The sequence below is a fragment of the Falco punctatus genome (assembly GCF_963210335.1).
Source record: "Falco punctatus genome assembly, chromosome: 9".
Classification (NCBI taxonomy): Eukaryota; Metazoa; Chordata; class Aves; order Falconiformes; family Falconidae; genus Falco; species Falco punctatus.
The window spans coordinates 9539978-9559062 of NC_137589.1; the positions used below are offsets into that span (position 1 = coordinate 9539978).

General features: G+C 40.4%; 1 long non-coding RNA gene across 1 annotated transcript in view; it reads left to right on the forward strand.

The window, feature by feature from the left end:
- The window catches only part of LOC308070017, a 460567-nt gene extending 446731 nt beyond the window's left edge, over nucleotides 1–13836 (forward strand). The window contains exon 2 of the long non-coding RNA XR_013930594.1: nucleotides 3415–13836. This is a non-coding gene — a long non-coding RNA (uncharacterized lncRNA). The remainder of the gene's footprint in view (nucleotides 1–3414) is intronic.
- The last annotated feature ends 5249 nt before the right edge of the window (nucleotides 13837–19085 follow it).

Genomic DNA, 19085 nt, shown 5'->3' on the forward strand with positions numbered 1-19085 from the left:
AGGGAGTAAATGATAGGTGCATGTAAATCTGTGTAGCTTCATGAAATGAAATGAGTTTGTTGTGCTTTCTACTTTTAAGAATCTTGATTCTGATTTGAGCCTAGGTAGCAATGTTCACCCTGAATTCATGCTTGAACTAAAACCTATGGATTTATATTGAGGGTAAATTTCACCCTGTATGATTGTAGAGTAGATTGGTTTATCACTTAAGTTGTGGGGAACGCTTGTATTTCCTCCTTTTCCCCTTTATTTTACCTCCTATAAATTCTAGTGGAAATATTCACTTGCCATCATAAGGAGCGAAATAAGGAGCACAACAGAGCAAAATAGAGTTGTGCCAAATCGCTGGCTGTAGCGCTGTGCCAGATCATACACCTTTTCTACCAGTGGCCGCAGCTGGTACTTCCCCTTGGTGGTCTGCTGGTAGATCGACAGCTCTGGTTCACTTTCCGTTTTATCTTTAGGGCAGGATATATCCTTTCCTGCTCGGCCTTGAAAGCTTTGTGCCTGAAAAGAATTGTGAAAAGGTTTAAAATTAGAGGTTCCTAAATAGGAGTTGATTTTCCAATAGCTTGAACTTTGATTGATTTTATCCTTGAGCTTATTAAATAGTCAAATCAAGGATTGTTCCGTCCTCATTTTTTACTTAATAGATATATCATAGCTAGTCAGGTCCCAGCTGGAAAAAATCTGACTAGCACCACTGAACACTGTACCAAAGCCTGACAGTTTTCTCTGTGATAAAAACCTATGGGTACAAGTTTCAGTCTTTCCCATCACCAACAGGAGCCTGTGCTCTTTCTTCTGAAACTCAGTAACTGAACTTCTGCAGGTCTCCCACTGGTGAGAGTACAAGAGTTATATCCAATGCTTTTAGAAATATAGTTTGGGTTGGGGTTTTTTTTCAGTTGGGAAGAATTGAGCTTGTATAATGCAGTCACAAAGGAGTCCTTGGTAGGCTCACAAACAAGCACCTGACTTTATCTTCAAATCTCTTCTTTTTTCTTCTTCCGCTTTGGAGCTTAATGATTACCTCTGCGGTTTGGCTTAGAGAACATCTATGGCTTCTTAACCTGCCTATTTCCTGAAAAGTTTTTTGCATTAATTTCAACAGGAATTCAGCCCTGAAATTAAAGAGACAAAGCATCTTCAGAAAATTAAGGAAACGATTGCAGAGAAAGACCAAACCAAATTTAAAAAATGCAAGTCATTTTTTAATATAGTAATGTGGGTAAGAGGCACTATTATTAAAAAGAAGCAGCTTTTGCATAGCTTAAAAGGGCGTGAATACTGTGTAGGTCTGAACCTCACGTTGTCTTTCATAGCTGAGTAAGTGGGTATACCTGTAGTCCGTTCCTTTGTGTGGTATCTGTAAGAATGGGGTCTGGTATCATGGGGTTTCATGGGAATACAATCATGTATGTGTCTGCCATTTGCGGACATTGGTGTAAATGTATTGATATAAATGACTACAAAAGGTGCAAGACAATGGGAAATGACATGCTACATGTCACAAACTATTCCAGTCTTCTTGTGCTACTTAAGCAGCTTCAGTCTGGTGGCGTCCCTTGTGATTTGGGGCCACATTTTCCTCCTGGATTAACCCCGCTGACTTGAAATAAAATAAAAAAGGCTTCTCTAAAGAAGAACAATGGTAAGTAAATGCAGAATTTGTTGTGTGGTGTTTGAAGTGTTTCAGTAAAATGTAAAATATTTATAGGTTAATAATTCACATCGATTTCTAGTTAGATTACTTTTAAGAAGATCTTCTGAATTATGTCTGTCCCGGATTAATTAAAATAATACACAAAAGGCTGAATACAATAAACGCTGATAATATTAAGTAACCACCTTGCTGCTTCTTTCAAGTGAAAGAAGTATGAAAACAATCTTAGCAGCATAGCTTCTTGATAAACTTCTTACAGAATATGGAGCAGACAAAACTAACCCCAAATACTGCAAAAGCTCACTTACAGTCTGTGACAGCATGGGACAACCTTGTTCTAGAAATCATGAGAAAGTGTTAATTTAACATAAATCTAAGCTTTCAAAATAATTTCAGTATAATCAGGAGCCCATAATGTAGGATTCATTGAGGATCATTTATCATGATGTTCAAGGCAGAGTAGGCAGAGATCAGAAGCACTGCTTGTCCCAGTGCCCTCCCATTCACCCCGAGCATCAGGCTCTATTGCACATTAAGCTTCTTACAAGCCTTCTGTATTTTTCAGCTGTTGGTCCTCTTACAAATAGATCTCTGCTTTGTAATATCACAACCGACTACACAGAAAGCCTGTCAGACCCTCTCGGCGTTCGCTCTGCGCTGTGCTTACAGACACAGGGAAGAGCAAGGAAAAGAACTAGTTAATGGCTGTGTGTGAAACAGCAACTGCAAGCACGTTACTGTAATTATTAGTACTCCTATTGGTTTTATATACACATAGACTTAGGAAATCCCCTGTAAATTTGAGTATCTCAGACAGCTTGCTCAACAGTTAAAGAATATTTTTACTGTGGAGTTAGTTTGTGAAATACTTGCTAGCATGAAAGTTTCGTGAATAAAATGAAAAAAAAGTTATACCCCCTAAGATGGAACAGAGCCTTTATATAGCTCTGTCATTCCTGCTGCTGAAAAACATCTGTGGCATCCCTCAGATAGCTTGTAAGGTAACGGGGAGCTGGAGCAGTGCTCACGAGCAATCCAGATTCATGTTTCTCTATGTTCAGCCATGGAAAGCTAAACAACATAAATCTTCAGACACCTGTTTTTATAAGAATGTTAAATGTAGGTATTTTTGAAGAATTCACTATTAAGTGCCAGCAGATGGCATTGAAGAATATATGTCATCATTCCTGTTTCTTGTAGAAGTAATAAGGCTTCATGTCACCACATACCAAAGACTGCTTCCTCCACGGATCTCCTGAACACTGTGTGTAGCCCGCTAAAGCAGGGCACTTTACACCAGCTAGGGACCTGGTCTTACACCTGAGAAAAGTTAAAAGGCTCTAAAATCTCTTTTATATCCTAAAGTTTTTATTAATCCTCTCCTGTGAAGGCAGGCTGAGAGAGTTGGGGCGGTTCAGCCCGGAGAAGAGAAGGCTCTGGAGAGACCTCAGAGCAGCCTTCCCGTACCTGGTGGGGGGCTACCAGAAAGCTGGAGGGGGACTTTTTACAAGGGCAGGTAGCGATGGGACAAGGGGGAACGGACAAGGGGGAACGGCTCTAAACTGAAAGAGGGCAGACTGAGATGAGAGATAAGGCAGAAATTGTTCCCCGTGAGGCGCTGGCCCAGGCTGCCCAGAGCAGCTGGCGGTGCCCCATCCCTGGCAGTGCTCAAGGCCAGGCTGGACGGGGCTTTGGGCAACCTGGGCTGGTGGAGGGTGTCCCTGCCACGCAAACAGATGATCTTTAAGGTCCCTTCCGACCCAAACCATTCTGATTCTATGAACCTCTGGACACAGCTGTCAGATGGAAAAATCTTGACTGGATTGCCATCAATTACTGAGAACCGTCACAGTGGCACAGGTCTCCTGCTGTTTCTTAGTGTCTGCCATGGTTGTGCGCTGTTGGTCCCACTGCCAGTGAATTAGTTAATAGCTAATTCCCTTTTAATGATGCTTACTCCAGATTGTTTTTGCCATTTCTACTTTGTGTTCACAGGGTGAATACACAGGAAGAAAAGCAGGAGAAAACAGAGATAGGTAAGAAAGACAAAAGATAGTGCAAAAAAAGAGATGGGAAAACAAAAGGCTGAAGGATAAATAGTAGAGCAAATGATACCGAGATCATGAGGATTTAGTCAGAGATCTCACTTTGATTACCCAAACTGGCTGACTTTTAATTTGGATTGGTCTTAGTAAGCCTCAGCAAAGCCTGATCTATGTTGATTCCCTTTTGCAATCAGTTCTGGTCCAGGGACGATGGGTGTAAGAGACAATGCAAGAAAATGGAAAATAATATGGTAACTTATTTAGAAGGTTGGAAAGCTGGGAAACATAGGTGCTTCAAGAAAATAACATTGAAGACATTTAATTTTGATTTGCCTTTCTAAACGTAGGTCTTTTCCATTCCCTTAATGTACCGGGGGTTTGTTTGTTTGTTTGTTTGTCTTGATTCTTTCAGTCTCTGTTTTTCATTTTTTTCCCCATGGTTTGTATATGCCTCATCTTTTCTTTGAAGGTAAATAGATAAGATCTGTATTTTCTCTTACATATCTTTCTCCAGATTAAAAGGTTTGTATAGCTCCACTTTGAAACCAATAGTAAGAGCTTCAAATATTCATCTTGCAGTTAGTGGACAAGGTCTTAACAGAACACTGCAGATGAATCAAAGGCTACTGGTTGTGTTTGGCTGTAATAAAATGAAAATATATGCTGGTTCCTCTCCATGTTTGATGGTGATAGGTGATTGCTTCCTCCTTATCTCTTGAATCAGAATGGCTTCCAAATGCCAAATAAAACACCCATCCAGTGAATATGCAAGGATGAGTATGTAGCAGAAGACACAGATTGCTTTACTTAAAGTGCTTTGAGAGGGGGGGTTGCCCAATGGGGAAACAGGCTGCAGACTAATTAAGAAATGGCATATTTCTTCTTCCTTGACTTAAAATTCTCCATATAATTTTTTTGTTATTAAGCACTTCAGAAGATCCCAAGTCTGCTGAACTTTGAGAACTTGCAAAAGGCTTTCTTCTGGAAGTTTAATTAGAATATTTCCCATTCCAGCTAATGACAAAACGAGTATGTGACCTCTGATTGGGCTTCATAATCATCTACCTAACTCAAAGATATAAAATTAAAGTAGCAGGGTTTATTTTAAATCTGTACAAGGAGGTTCTACTTTTTTTCTTGTTTCATTTTGGGCGATTTTATAAGAAAGCAAAGGAAATCATGGTATTTATGCAGCACAGCATCATTCACCAAGCAAAGGTGCGAAGTGTTGGATTTATTGTGGTTTTTCATACTCACGGAAAACCAAGCTGGCATCTTTAATGCAGACACAGATGTCAGACATCTTGTGAAGAGAACCAACATGCTGTACTATGATTTATTTGGCAACACAGTGCAGCAAAAAAAAAGGGAAAATTGTTTGGCTGTAGGATAGACAGTTGATTTGAATGCACCTCCTAGCCAAACAGTCACACTGAACTGATTATGTTATCATGAGTTCATCTTTCTCCCACAAAGCATGATGCCTCCCCCTTCCATTTCACATTGACTCCTTGTTTTCAGCGTTGTCACCCAGTGACCTTTCTGTCCAATCTTGTAGTGCCAACAGGGGTGAAATTTTGTAACATGTTTTCAATGATTAAGCAAAAGGTTAATTAGAACACACACAATATGTGTTTTGACCACATATGGAGGGGTGGGCAGAATTAAAAAAAAAGACCATGAAAGCTTAAATAACATTGGCTACATTTTTACATACAGAAATATTAAGGAATATATATGAGTTTACTCACTTCTAAGTCCCTCAATAAGGAGTGGAACAGAGCATAATCATCGGTCATGACCATCTTCTTTTATTCATTGTAATAAAACGTTTTCTATACAGACACCTGGGGTTGCAGCTTCATTGCTCATTCCTCTGACCTGAACCACACTTCTGCACGTGGACAACGTTTCTGTAAAATCTCAGAGCTTCTGTTTCAGTTCCATGTTTGGCTGGTCTTGTCTTCCTCTGGTGCTACATTCACATCTCAGGGCATTTTCCAGATGGTTTGTATCACCTTCCCCTTCAAGACTTCATGCGCTAGATGCAGCTCAGCATCCTGACACCAGACAAATGGGAGACCACTGGGAGGGTGGGCCACAGCACTGAGCTGCAGCTGAAGACAGGACTCTGCGCTTGTGCCAAAGGCTTCCTCTGAAGTCACCAACAAATATGACCCACCACTCCTGACTCTAGAGCTGTCAAATGACTTCACATGTTGAAACCTCGGAAACTGAGTCCTGAGAAGAGCCACGCTGAGCCAGGATACTGGACAGCGCTAGACAGGACTTTCAGTTGTCACCCACAACATCATTAGCACCCCCAGGAGTTCATAAAAACAGAACAAACCAATACTGCCCACATACACTAGCAGCAATTCAGTCCTTTTCTGAGATTAAATGTATTGCTTTCCTGTTCAATAGCTCTTTATAAATTTTTCTTATATGAGTTTATATTTTGTTGAGCTAATGTAAATTTTAGCACCTATAGTGCCCTGTTAGAGATTCCACAACTTGACTATGTTACATGACAAAGTAGTATATTTTTTCGCTTCTAAACCTTCTACTTACTAGTTTCATTTGATGCACTGTAGTGCATCAAAAGGTGTGTTGGAAAAAACAATGAATACTGATTCTCTGTTTACTGTCTCCATGCCACTCATGTTTTAAATATCTCTATCATACACCCACTCAGCTGTCTCTCTTCCAGGTTGAAGAGATGTAGTCATTACTTGTATGAAAACCATTCCATCCCTTAAATCATCTTTCTTTCTTTTTCAATTTACTGTGTGTTTGGTTTTGAGATGAGGACATGAGAATTTGAAAGGTTAGAAAGAGTGACTTGGTGACTTGCTTAAAATCCACACTCCTATTACATACAAACTATAACAACCGTAATACAAAATCAGGCATGAAGGTTGCAGCAGGCATGAGCAATCTAGCGTTATGACTTCTGGAATAAACCCACAGACCATTACATCTTGGACTGGTTAATTTGTTTTTTCTATGCTATGTTGTGTTATTTATGTAATTTTATGCTGTTTAAACTAAGCCTTTTTCTACCCCTCTAATAGCTCATATCTCATTTTAATTGCTCTAGTACCTTTTTTATTATTATTATTTTCATGTAATTTTGTGCTCCATTTTACCCCACAGGCAGAGCTCTAGAGTGCCTCCAGCACTGACAGCTTTGTCTCCTTTCTCCCTGTCAGAAGTAGTAAAAATTCCATCAGTCCATAAAGACCCCACCACCCCTAGAGCATCTCACTGTTTTTCCTACCCTTACTGTCTTCTCTACAAAGAAACCTGTGCAATTCAGTTGTCTGGAATTAAACAGTTACAACTGACAGATGTCAGATGTTAGGAAATATCAAGAGGTAATTCTGGTCTCTCAGAAGATGGACTAGAAGCAACCTTTCTTCCACGTATTCTAATAAGAATTAAAGATATAAAGCAAAGGGCTTTTTCAAAGTATCCAGGTAATTTGGGAGCAGAAATCCCACCAAGTCATAAAGAGATTTGTCCTAAATCTCCTTGGATGTTTCTGAATCCCATCCTCAAACTTCTCCTAACTGCTTGCCCTCTAAGCAGGATTACAGGTACACTTCAGCAGTGCTGTGGTGGTGCATTCTGCCCCCTTCTTTGGGCCACTCTACAACCTCGGGAATTCATAGAATCATTCAGGTTGGAAAAGACCTTTAAGATGATCAAGTCCAACCGTTAACCCAGCACTGCTGAGTTCAGCACTAAACCACATCCTCAAGTGCCGCACAGTAATCAAACGAACCTTGCCATCAAACTTTGTGAAGTTGCACTCCCACAAATTTGTATTGAAACTATTTCACTAGCACCTTTGATGGTGATTCTCTAAGCAACCTAACCTAAACCACTCATTCACGACACATTGGTGTAGTCAGCAGGTTGGTAAATGAGGATTCGTGTCAAATTGGCATAGTCAGTAGGATGGCAAATAGTATCACTGATTATTTATGAAAGCACGGAATAAGTCCAAGTCCCAGATTCTCAGAAGAATGGGCTCATGATAGCTGGCATGATTGGAAAGCTGTAGAAGAACAGCTAAAGGTGTCCAGGGACCATATAAAAAATTGAAAAGGAAAAGGAGTTATTTGCAAAATGTTAGGCACCTACCTAGAAAACACTTGTCAGGATAGAAAGAATAATAATAGAGAGAAACTAGATCTGAGTGAGGAAATAAAAGGCAGGAAGGCAGCTGTTATTACTGTGCCTGCAAATTGAGCAGCTGCAGAAACAGTTACAGGAAGAAAAGGAGAAGAAACAAAAGTTGGAAGAAGAGATGGGGATGATGCTCATATGAGCCCCACACCCACCTAACCCCATGCAAATTAGGAAATTAATAGTGTCCCTAGAGGACTGGGGTGGTGTTAGTTGTGGTGATCCTAATGACTATATTGAGGGAAATTATGACCCCTTGTTCCCCTCAGATTCCTCTGAATATGAGGCCAGACCCATTATTAAGGCAGAATATATTTTAATTCCAGTTGGTCCGTGACAACTAGTGGCATTTGTAATAGATATGGGAGCCCAGAGTTTAATACTAACACAACAGGATGCTGAGAAGCTAAGTGCATGACCCGGACAGCAAAGAATTAGTCACCAGAACAAACAGAGCAAGTGTTGTGTGCCAAAGTACAAAAGTCAATTTATGGCTCCCAGGTGAGGAGCACATGGTGTCCACTCTCTTTGCAGTTAAAGATCACAATGAAAGTATTTGGGGTTTCGATGTCTTGAAGAGCCAAACCCAGCACCTGGTGGACAGCAGCGTGTGGTCCTTTGGTTCCAACATCGATCCTCACCGTGGTAGATGTCAGGAGGCTACAGTGCCTCTGCCCTGCGCAGCACCTGCACTCCCTGACGGATTACTCGTACCACAACACTCAATTTCTGCTGCAGCACAAAAGGGGATTTCTGAAGTCATAGCTGATACAGAAAAATAACAAATCATCTCCAAAACCCGCTCCCCATATAACTCACCATCATGGCCCATCCAAAAATCAGACAGGAGATGGCATCTAACAGTTAATTGCCGGCGCTTAAATGCCAGCACAGCCCCACTAAGAGCTGCAGTACCTGGTGTTGTAGCCCTAACAGCCACACTACAGGCAGCTGCACACCCACGGACGGCAGAGCTGAATCTAAAGGCTATGTTCTTTACGGTCCCCTTACAAGAGTAGGAAAAAAAGAAACTTGCATTTACTTGAGAAGGTATACAGTATACCTTCAGCAGGCTCCCACAGGGGTATGAACACTTACCCACGATTGCTCATGCCATGCTTGCTGAACTTTTACCAGTGGTCCCACTCCCTCAGAATGTGAAGCGGTACCAATATATAGGTGACATTCAATCACAGGAGATTCCCCTGAAGAGGCAGGGGAAGCAGCAATAGCAATGCGGCAAGCCCTATCTGAAGCAGAAGTTGAGATCGCACTTGAAATTGATGGTACTTGGTGGATAGTGGGTAGTACAATGACACTTCCAGATACCTTGAGACAAAACAGGAAAATTGCAAATGCCACGCTCTAGGAGAGTCACAGTAGTTAATGAGAACTCTAGGATATTGGAGAAAACAGGTACCTGGATTTTCTACCATTGCTCACCCACTGTATTTGCTTTAATGAAAAGGCATATCATATGGTATGAAGGGGTGGATTGTGGGGGTGCATTTCGCCCCCTTCTCTGGGCTGCTTTACGACCACAAGAATTCCCCGTAAGCCTTGGTATTTGGATAAAGATCTGGGCCACTAAGCACTCCTTGGGCGTACCAGCAACTCTTGCATGGCTAAAGCGCGTAATGACACCATCCATACCAGGAGGTCCTGTTGACCGATCAAAGTAGGGAATGAAAGCAGAGACAATCATTTATTCCCTGACAGCCCTGGGATATTCCTGTCCCGGATCATAGCCCAAGTGAAACGGCACCATTGTTATTGGAATTTTGAAAAATTACCTGCTTGGGTTACGTCCAGGATGGAATTTTACAGATGACTACAGCCAATCATCTCACAACCATATAAACAGTGGTCCCAAGTGAGACCCTTTGAGCTCTCCTGGACTGCGACGGGCACCTGCCTGTGAGCAGGATGCTGCTCAGAGCTCACGGACTCCCTGGTCAGCAAAGTTAGGGGGACCCTCACCGAACAGTGATGAAGGAGCCTGGGCTGACGCTTCTGTTCCTCGAGGTTCAACGCTTCACCCATTAAGAAATGTAAGGGCATTTGATGTGTTTCACTGAATGCAAGGGGAACTTTTAACAGGTATATATTTGTACATTTGTACCTGTATCTCTATACATCTATTCCTTTGTGTTTGTGTGCATGTGTGTGTGAATTCATCTGGGTACCTCATAATAAGCATAGTGTAAGTATATTTCAAATCAGTCATTAAACCGCTTCTGTAATTTAAGTGAATCCTATTGAATCACTTTGTAAATGCTAAACATAGGTAGAAGATTAAGGGCTGCTAGAATCTCATGATCAACCTTAAACTGCAACTAAACCTTAGAGATCCTTTAATGTAAACAGTGTTCAAGTTTGAGACTAAGATTGGACCTAGCCTCACCTAAACTCCGTTAAGAGTTTGGAAAGCAAGGGGGTCTGCTCTGAACCTCGTGACTCAGTGGGAGGGTCTCCCTGAAGCATTTTCTGTGTAAATCATTCTAGCACAATTCTAAATTGATTTTCCTTTGTACGTTTCATCCACGTAATCAGTAATAGAGCAAACCTTGTGGTCGAACTTTGTCAAGTCGCACTCCCACAAACTCATATGGAAATTATTTGCTAATACCTTTGATGGTGATCCTTTAAGTTACCTAACCTAAACCGCACACTCGCAACAAGCTGGCGTCGTAGCTGGCAGGACGGTAAATTAGGGTTCGTGAGAAGTGGGAGCGTGCTGTTCTGTTTAGCAATCTTGCAGGAGAGAGCTGCATTTGAACTGCATGTGAACAGACTGTCTTAAATCATTGTCTGTATCAAAAGGTTGGCTCAAGCCCCCTCATCCTCCTCCCCATCCCTTCCCAAACTAGCAACAGCACAAAGGAAAACCAGTACTGGATACTTTGAGGAAGGACAGGGCTAAGGAAGGTTTTCACCAGCTGTTTCACATGCATAAAAGCAACTGAAATTATTTTGCATTCTGTAATTAAGCATTGTGACTGTATCTTCCCCACAAAAGGATCAAAGCTGGTGAGACATAGTCTACAATCTAAGAGGTTGTTGGTTTTTTTTCCAGATGGGAAATTGTGACATATTGTTATTTAAGTGGCTCACCCAAGGACTGGCAAAAGGACCAATAGCTAGAGCAGTAGCTTGAGCCCCCCCAGTTTAATTCAATGCCTTGCCAGATCCTTCTGAAAGTCCCTGTGTGCTTTATATAGAAAATTATATTTTTTCATAGCAGTATGAGGTAACTTCATAAAAAGTTTTGAAGTGCCCTGGACTGCTGTTGCAGGTGGGCAGCTAGGAGAAGTCAGACCAGGACGTTCCTGACTTGCAGATAACTACCATAGTTACTTCATTATCCCTCTTCCCTTCCCTCACTGTAATTACCATTTGTGACCTATCACGTGTGATGTAATTATTGTTTTATTGACATGGGTGCTTAAACTCAGGCACTTTCTGAGGGTGAACCTGAATGTTTGAAAAGACTTTTCTGTTATCTTCCCCTTTTTTATAGCAAAATGAGAGTGGTGGGAATGGAAACACTGAGCTCCCATGCAGTGGGACTTGTCTCAAAAAAGCTGTCTTTATGAGCTGATAAAAAGGCTTCAAGAAGGAAAACCATACAAAGTATCTAATAGTTCTTGGCTATTTGGAGGAAAAGAAAGGGGTGGAGGCAAAGGAAAAACAATAATCATGCAGCCTTCCATTTTCTAACATGGACAGTTGGCAACACTGTGTTTTTCCAATTAGGATGATAGCATCTGGACTACTGTAATCCTTAAGGTTGTAAACTGTGTTATGTTGCCCTCTCCAGAGTGGATTCATTAGTCAGCTGGCAATAATATATCTGATTAAAAAGAAAGGCACTGCCTATAATTTTACTGTAGAGTGGCTTGCTTGTTTGTTGGTTTTTTTTTTTTTTTTTCCGTCTCACATGCACTGTGGGAAATAATTTGTCTAAAGCACTGGACTGGAAGAAAAAAGCCTGCAACAAAATTATGGAAACCTTTTGCTTTATCGTCCCTTCCCTGATCAAAAATACCCGATATAAAAGAGTTAAGCTGAGAGTTTAATGATTTTAAGCTGAATTTTGTTACCCTCTAGATTAGGTTATTTATTATATGGTGGAAGTTATTCCTATGGTGTTGCTGAGGCTAGCTGCAGAGCAGGGAGAGAAGTGTGAGGCTTTGGAAGGGAAGAGCAGGTTGGCAGATGGGGCTGTGTGACAGCTGCCACCAAGACAGGTAGGGCAGGAGATAGCAGAGGGGAGAGATAATCAGCAACACCGAAGGGGCTGGGAAATCCTCAGCAACAGCGAGGGGGGATTAGGAAGGTACAACTTAAAAGAAATTAAAAGGAACTGAAACGAGTTTCACAGAGTTGATTGCCTTAGCCCTTTCTCTGGCGTCCAGCTCAACCTTTGGATCAGAAACCTCAGAGCTGTGCTGTTATCCTGCAAAAACGGAATAGTAGCTACCAAAAAAGTGTGGTTTTAGAAAGAGATAGTTTGGTAGTAGCTGTTTTCACCCTGCCTGTTTGAAACACAAAAATCATTATTTGAAATATTAGAAGGGATCTATCAGTAATTTGACACATGTATGAGATTATAAAGTTTCTTTTCATTTCTTCTATATCATTTGTGTCAGGAGTGCAGAGCTATGGTTCTAGTTTGGACAATTTGCCTGATTAATCAGATTTTCTGAAACACATCTAAACTACTTAAATCCCAAGAAGGATTGTCTCTAGACAGAAATCTAGAGCTCCCATGGAGCTAACAGACCTTCTCTCACTTGAGCCTTGTGTAAGTATTCACACCTGTGCTGAAACAGGAACTCTTGACACCTGCTCTGAGCAGGTGCAAGAGGTAATAAAAACAGTGAAAAGGAACGAGAAGTTCTCCATAACTGTTCTCGGAATTTAGGTAAGCTGGGGCTATTGATGTAATGAGCTAAACTCTTTTAAATCTTTTGGGTATTTTTTTTATAATATGGTATAGAATTCCAAAAAGCTTTCGTATTTTCTTCAAAGCAGCTGAGTTGCACCAGTTTGAGGTTGCCCTCTATTTTCCTGATACTTTTTTCTTTGTTTGTGTAGTTCTTTCCTTACATGGCTGGATATAGGAATAATCACATGCAGTCCCAATGTAGTTTTGTGTATTTGTGAGCTGTGAACAGAGGTAAAATACCAACAAATATCAGATCATGAGCAAGAAGCTTGAATGGAAGTTAAGCTCTAATGTTCTGGAGAAGAAAAGCTTTGATGGGAAGAAATAAGATGATTTTCACGGTAGGCTGTGGCAGTCGCTGGATTGCTCGGAACTGTTCTGAAATTTCTGTCTGGTCTGTTCCTGCACATCAAAGAAATGGTGGTTTGAACCCAGCATTATTTTTTCCTATCAGATGCATTACTGGTGGCAAACTGGTTGTGTGTTATCCTTGACAAATTTTCAGAAAGACACTTAGTGTATGTTTGTAAAGTGAGAGTGATGTGAGTGCATGGGATACTATTTCTATTATCACAAATGCTGTTTGGGTGTCTGGAGTTGTGAGTGCTTAGCTTCTCTGTAGCAGCAGCAAGGGGGAGAGCTGGGATTTGCTGTGTATGTGAGGGTCTGTGAAGAGAATTTTGTATTGTTGATTGTGAGAAGCACAATTGTACCTGAACTTTGGCTTAGTTTGCAGAGGCGTACTGAGTTTCTGTAACCTCATGTGAGCCCAAAATGCAGAATATACCATCCTCCTACCAAGGTGATTTCCTTGAAGCTTGCTAGGGAGTGGCAAAATTCACTTAATCCAGTGATTTTTGAAAAACGGAGAAATCATTAGCTTCATTCTCAAAAGCAGCCTGAGAGAGTTAGGTAAGAATGCAATTGAACATACTTGAACATAATGGATAAATCTAATGATATGTTGTAGCCAGCCTTCTCTCCAATAACGCACTGCTAGATTCGGTGAATCAGCCCTAGCCTTTATAACAATGTTTTTCCAATGGTAAAAACTAATATTCTCTTTCTAGTGTTAAACAAGCATGCTAAACTTGTCATGAGCTTTGCAGGAGATGTGGGTGATGCCGCTGCTTCACTAAAACACAGGCAAAGCTTGTCTTTCCATGTGTGATTCCCACCATACAAGAGCCACCACGCAGAGACCTGTGCAGCATCCAGAAGCTTTTGTGTTTTGGATGAGTGAACTTCAAGTAGCTCTAAGCCCCTGGTTCCATCATAGCTTTTTAAAAAGACATGTATTGACAGCTTCAAACTGACTTATATTAATCTTTGTTATGCATTTGTACTCCAGCTTCCTTGCAAAGCTCAGTATGTTTGCTATCTGAATTAGTTTGTTATTAAAAGTTGAGCCAAGGCTGGGACAAACACCTATTAATCTCTCCTCCCCCATCTCTCTGCCACTGAGAGCAATGTGTTTACCTTTTTTTGGGTGGTTTTTAGCTAACAACCTGCTGAGTTTCCATTTGGTGTAGCTGGGAATGTATAAATAGATGGGGATTATGTGAAAATGCTGCTAATGAATAAGTGTGTGTAACACTCAAAAAAGCTTAGGCAGACAATCGAACAGTTCTGTAAATGAAACAACATAGGTTGGTTAAGAGCAAGGAGCAATCTGTGTTTACAAAATCATAATGTGTAGACTTATTGGCAGGAGTATTTACTTTGCCAGTAGTAAACCTGTGGTTTCCCAGGGAAGCTTATCTAGAGCCCAAGTGCAGGGCATGGTCCTGCTGTGGGAAGTGTCTTCTGGACACAAATAGCAGTAAGTCATAGTTCCCTGAAGGGCTGTGTTGCTTCGTAGAGCTAAGCTAGTGTGCTATGTGTATATTATCTTGCAAGTCATCCCCTTGATATCAGAGAAGAGAAACCGATGCCTGAACGGATGCAGTACAAAGCCTAGCTGCCCCACTGCTATGCAACGGTGGCGTTGAAGAAAGGAGCTTGTGGTAATGTTTTGTTGATGTGGGAGATGCTCAAGCACTTTTTCAGGCTCAAATAAATGGCCCCACCTACAACACCGTAGGTGTTGGATGGAGAGTCTGCCACTTCTGAGTATGGGTGAGAGTTGAAAGTTGCAGAAAGCGGCTGGCTAGCCTCTCCTCTGGAAGACAGACCTACACACTGCAGGGGCAAATTAGACAGGAGGATTATGTCTTGCATTGAGCTGTGATTCCTGCTATTAATCAGTGATTAAATAGCACTTTAGCCATATAAATTCCTTCTACTTTCAAAGAACAGAAGAGCTGTGCTTGTTTACCCCAGCCAAGAATTTGATATAATAATTTTGGGAGGCTTCCTGTTTCTTTCATGTACACAAGAGTCTTGTATTATGTAAAGAGATTGTGGTGTGAATGTTACCTGGCCCAGCTTCTGCATGTAGTGAGTTGACTTAGCCTTTTTTTTTTCTGTGTATGATTCCACACACAAAAAGATGTTTTAAGTCACAGCCAATTGTTGAGGATGCCTTCCAAGGAATCTTTCTTTAAAGAAAAAAAAACCAACCAAACAACAAAACATAAATACTACTTTTCATTTATTTTCACGTTATACAATTGCAAAGGTTTTAAAGCAAGCCACATGGTGGTTTTCTACTGAGCCTGGAAATCACAGGCTTTCTGTTTATTGAAGAATGTCAGAGATCCTACATCATTGTTGTATAAGAACATAACCCCATACACTTGACTAAAGTTTCTATTTGGGATACTGTTGTTCAACAACTCCACCCCAAAGGAATCTGCATAGAGATGGTTTATAAAAAGTAAAGAATTCTTGGGGGTGAAAGTTACTTTTGCAGAGTACATAAAGCGTTATGACTAGGGCTTCCAATGTTGCTGGTCTGGGGCTTCGATACAATAACTAGAAAGACCCTTTCCCTGGAATGACAGCACCACGAAGTTGTTGGAGTTGTAATTTGTTTGGAGTAGTACCTGTGATTTCTGGCATGTGCTGGAAATTTTAATTCAGGCTCACATCTGTTGAGAATAAACACTTAAAATCACTAGGCTGGTAAAATATATAAGCTACTTTTTATGACCCTGAGTTGAGTGAAGTTGTATTATCAGTGGGAGCATATTTTGAGCTGCAATAAAAAATGGTCTCTTTAAAGAAAATCTCGGTTTGTACACAGAGGAAACTTGCTGGGGTTTCTTTTTTAAATGCTGATTGATAGGACAAGGGCCTTCATCAAAGGGGAAAACTTGAAGAGAAAAGAAAAATACAAGAGGGGGTGGGGGGGAAGAAGTGAGGTTTGAAGGCTAGATGCTGGATCCAGGAAGGAAGAGAAGGATAGGGGGAGGGTAGGAAAGTGATGCAGGTTGCAGGGGGGGAAATGATACAGAAAAGAGGGTGTGAAAAATGGAGAACAAGATAAAGAAAAAGAGCAGAGCAAGCAAGAGAAAAATCATAAGAAGCAGTGCTGGAATTAGGCCAGTGTTGAGCTGTGGCAGTGTGCAAAAGAACCCTGATAGCCCTCATAACGAGGGTCAGACTAATTGAAATTTGTCCCTTTCCAGTTCCAATGGTTAAATTCCAGTACTGATGAGAGAAACACACAGAGAAATGCAGAATGAGAAAGAGCTCTCCAGTATGACTGGGAAACTTATATAAATATCAAATATGCAAGGAGAAGAACATAATTCTTCCAAGCTGTAAGTGTTTATTTTTCTTTGTTTCCAGCAGACGGTGAATTAACACTGAATGATCACTGACACTGAGCATTAATGGAATTTAGTCAAGTTCCAGCTTTAAAACAGCAGGCCTGAGGAGAATTCTTAAATGTAAGTCATTGGGGTCAATATACATTATTTAAAAATTCTTTCTGCTTTCAAAAAATGAATATTATGGTTTGGGGAGAAATAAACTTAATTCATCCTATATAACTACATAGCTGAACGTATACTTTAAATACCAAGCTTAGTGCAGGCTGAACCACAGGATCATGGCTGGTACTCCTTTAAGAAATAATTTCTTAGAGGGTGTCCTGTAATTAACGTTAACAATAATATAAAAGAGGAAGGTATTTATGCTGCAAGGTCTGTGGCTAACAATTTATACCAGGAGAAGTTCAGATCCTTCTTGTCTAATTTATCCATCACTAAATCATTGCAGGAAATGGACGAGACGAAGGATCCTTGACTTTTTGCAAAGTAGAGTCTCCTTTTGTGTAAATTAAGTTAATAAATTTTTAAGAGCAAAATACAATTTTAAATATTAAGCTAGAAGAAATTGTTTAAATAACCATTTTTCACAACGAATACCTAGTATTATGGAAAGGTAATTACACAGAGTAGAAGACATGCCCAGTATTTTTCATTTAAGGTGGGAAAGACCTGTCAATACTCCTAAAATTTATGGGACATAATTCTTGGTTTTTACTCGTACCAATTTAAAGGAGAGGCAACTCTGCTGAGGTAATGCTGATATAAAACACACTGAAGATCTGCCCAAGCGATGAGGGCCCTGATTCAGCCAAGTATATAAACATACGCTTAAATTTATTCCCACTCATTGCATATGCTTACATGTTCTGTTGCTTCACTTTCACGCAGGGTTTACATCAGCTGTAGTGTAGTCCAAAAACTATACTGTAAGTAAGCTCAGAACGTACGCAGGGCGGTAGGCTGTGTGAGTAAATGTGTTCTCATCAGCTTCTGAGCCCTGCAAATGGAGCCTGAGCATCGCTCGCATCCAGACTCTGCCCCAGAGAGCTCCTCAGAGCTATGTGAGAAGCCTTTCCCAGCCCCCAAAGGGCTCTCTGTGCTGGGTAAGAAGGTGTTTTGATCTTGAATTCTTTTGGAATCTCTCTTTATGTTTAGTAAAAGGCAGCTACTCTCTTAATGCGTTTAGATAATATAGTGATTGGCATCTTAGAAATATTGAAGACAGACAGATAAAAGGATTTGAAATGCATCCTTTGTGAATTTTTAATATGGAGATTTTACATTGTCCAGTGATGAAAACAAATCATCTGTGGAAAGACAAAACTGGTTTTCCATTAGTATCACTTACTGAGGATGTTTGTTTACGTTCAGCGTCTGATAGAATCTTAAACTTAATCACTTTGCCATTTGTACAACAAGATATGTCACTTGACAAGCACTTTTATTTTCTGTCTTACTCCTTTTTTTTATTTTTTTTTTCCTGAGCTCCAAGGCCCATCTATTGGGCACTGTCGTGCTGTGTTTTTCACATAATCACAGAAATCCCTGCCTGAGGATGCTGGCTAAAATTTAGTGTCCTGTAGGCTGGTTAATAGGGAGAAAGAACTGGTGATACGGTGAAGTTCTCTGATGCAAAGCTGTTCATTAAGAAGCAATATGCAAGTTCTGGATTTATTTTAAATTTTAGAGAAACAAAAGAAATTGATAAACAATTTTCTTGCTTCAAATGGAACAGTATCACAGTTCTTCGGAGGATCCAGTGCCAACAGTCACTGACGAGGCATGGCCTTGCTTTCCTTCATGGTTTGGTGCACTGAAATGCCTCCTCTGCGCAACTCTTCCCAAAATTGCATATAACCAAACAATTCTATGCACTATTTTAATCAGTGGGCAGCTTTGTACTTGCCCTTGCCCTGGGACAGTGATTGAAGTTGTAATATCTTTGGTGGAAGAGTGTTAAAGCTATCAGCTTCAACAATGTGTGATCTGGCCTGTAGCACCACGTTGTTAATGTTTCCTCATGAAACAACCCAACTCTCTATGTCTCATGGTCACACCATAAAATAAGGATAATTTACCAAAAGCTAACCAAAATTCAAACTGTCATCTCCCCCTATAATAAATCACCTGGTCTGTTCTCAGGTATGGGCTTAGTTGTTTCAAAACATCCAAATTACAGTTACAATTCATTCTAGATGTGTTTTTCTTATCATTTAATTGGCTGAGTTATCCTTTGCTACACATCCTCAAACTGTCTATTAAATTCCAGACTTTCATCAGCTTTAAACTAGAATCTGTGTTGCACAAATATTGGTAATGAAAAAAGATTCCGGTGTTTTCCACAATAGCTGATGTTTTATTACTTCTTAAAATGAGCTGCTTATAGTTTTTTTTTTTAAAGGAATAGTTGCTCAAAAAAGATTGTTAACATCTCTCTCACTTTCCCAAATGTATTTATGAATTTCTAGAATCTGTAGCCAGTGTATTTCATGCAAGTTATCTTAACAATA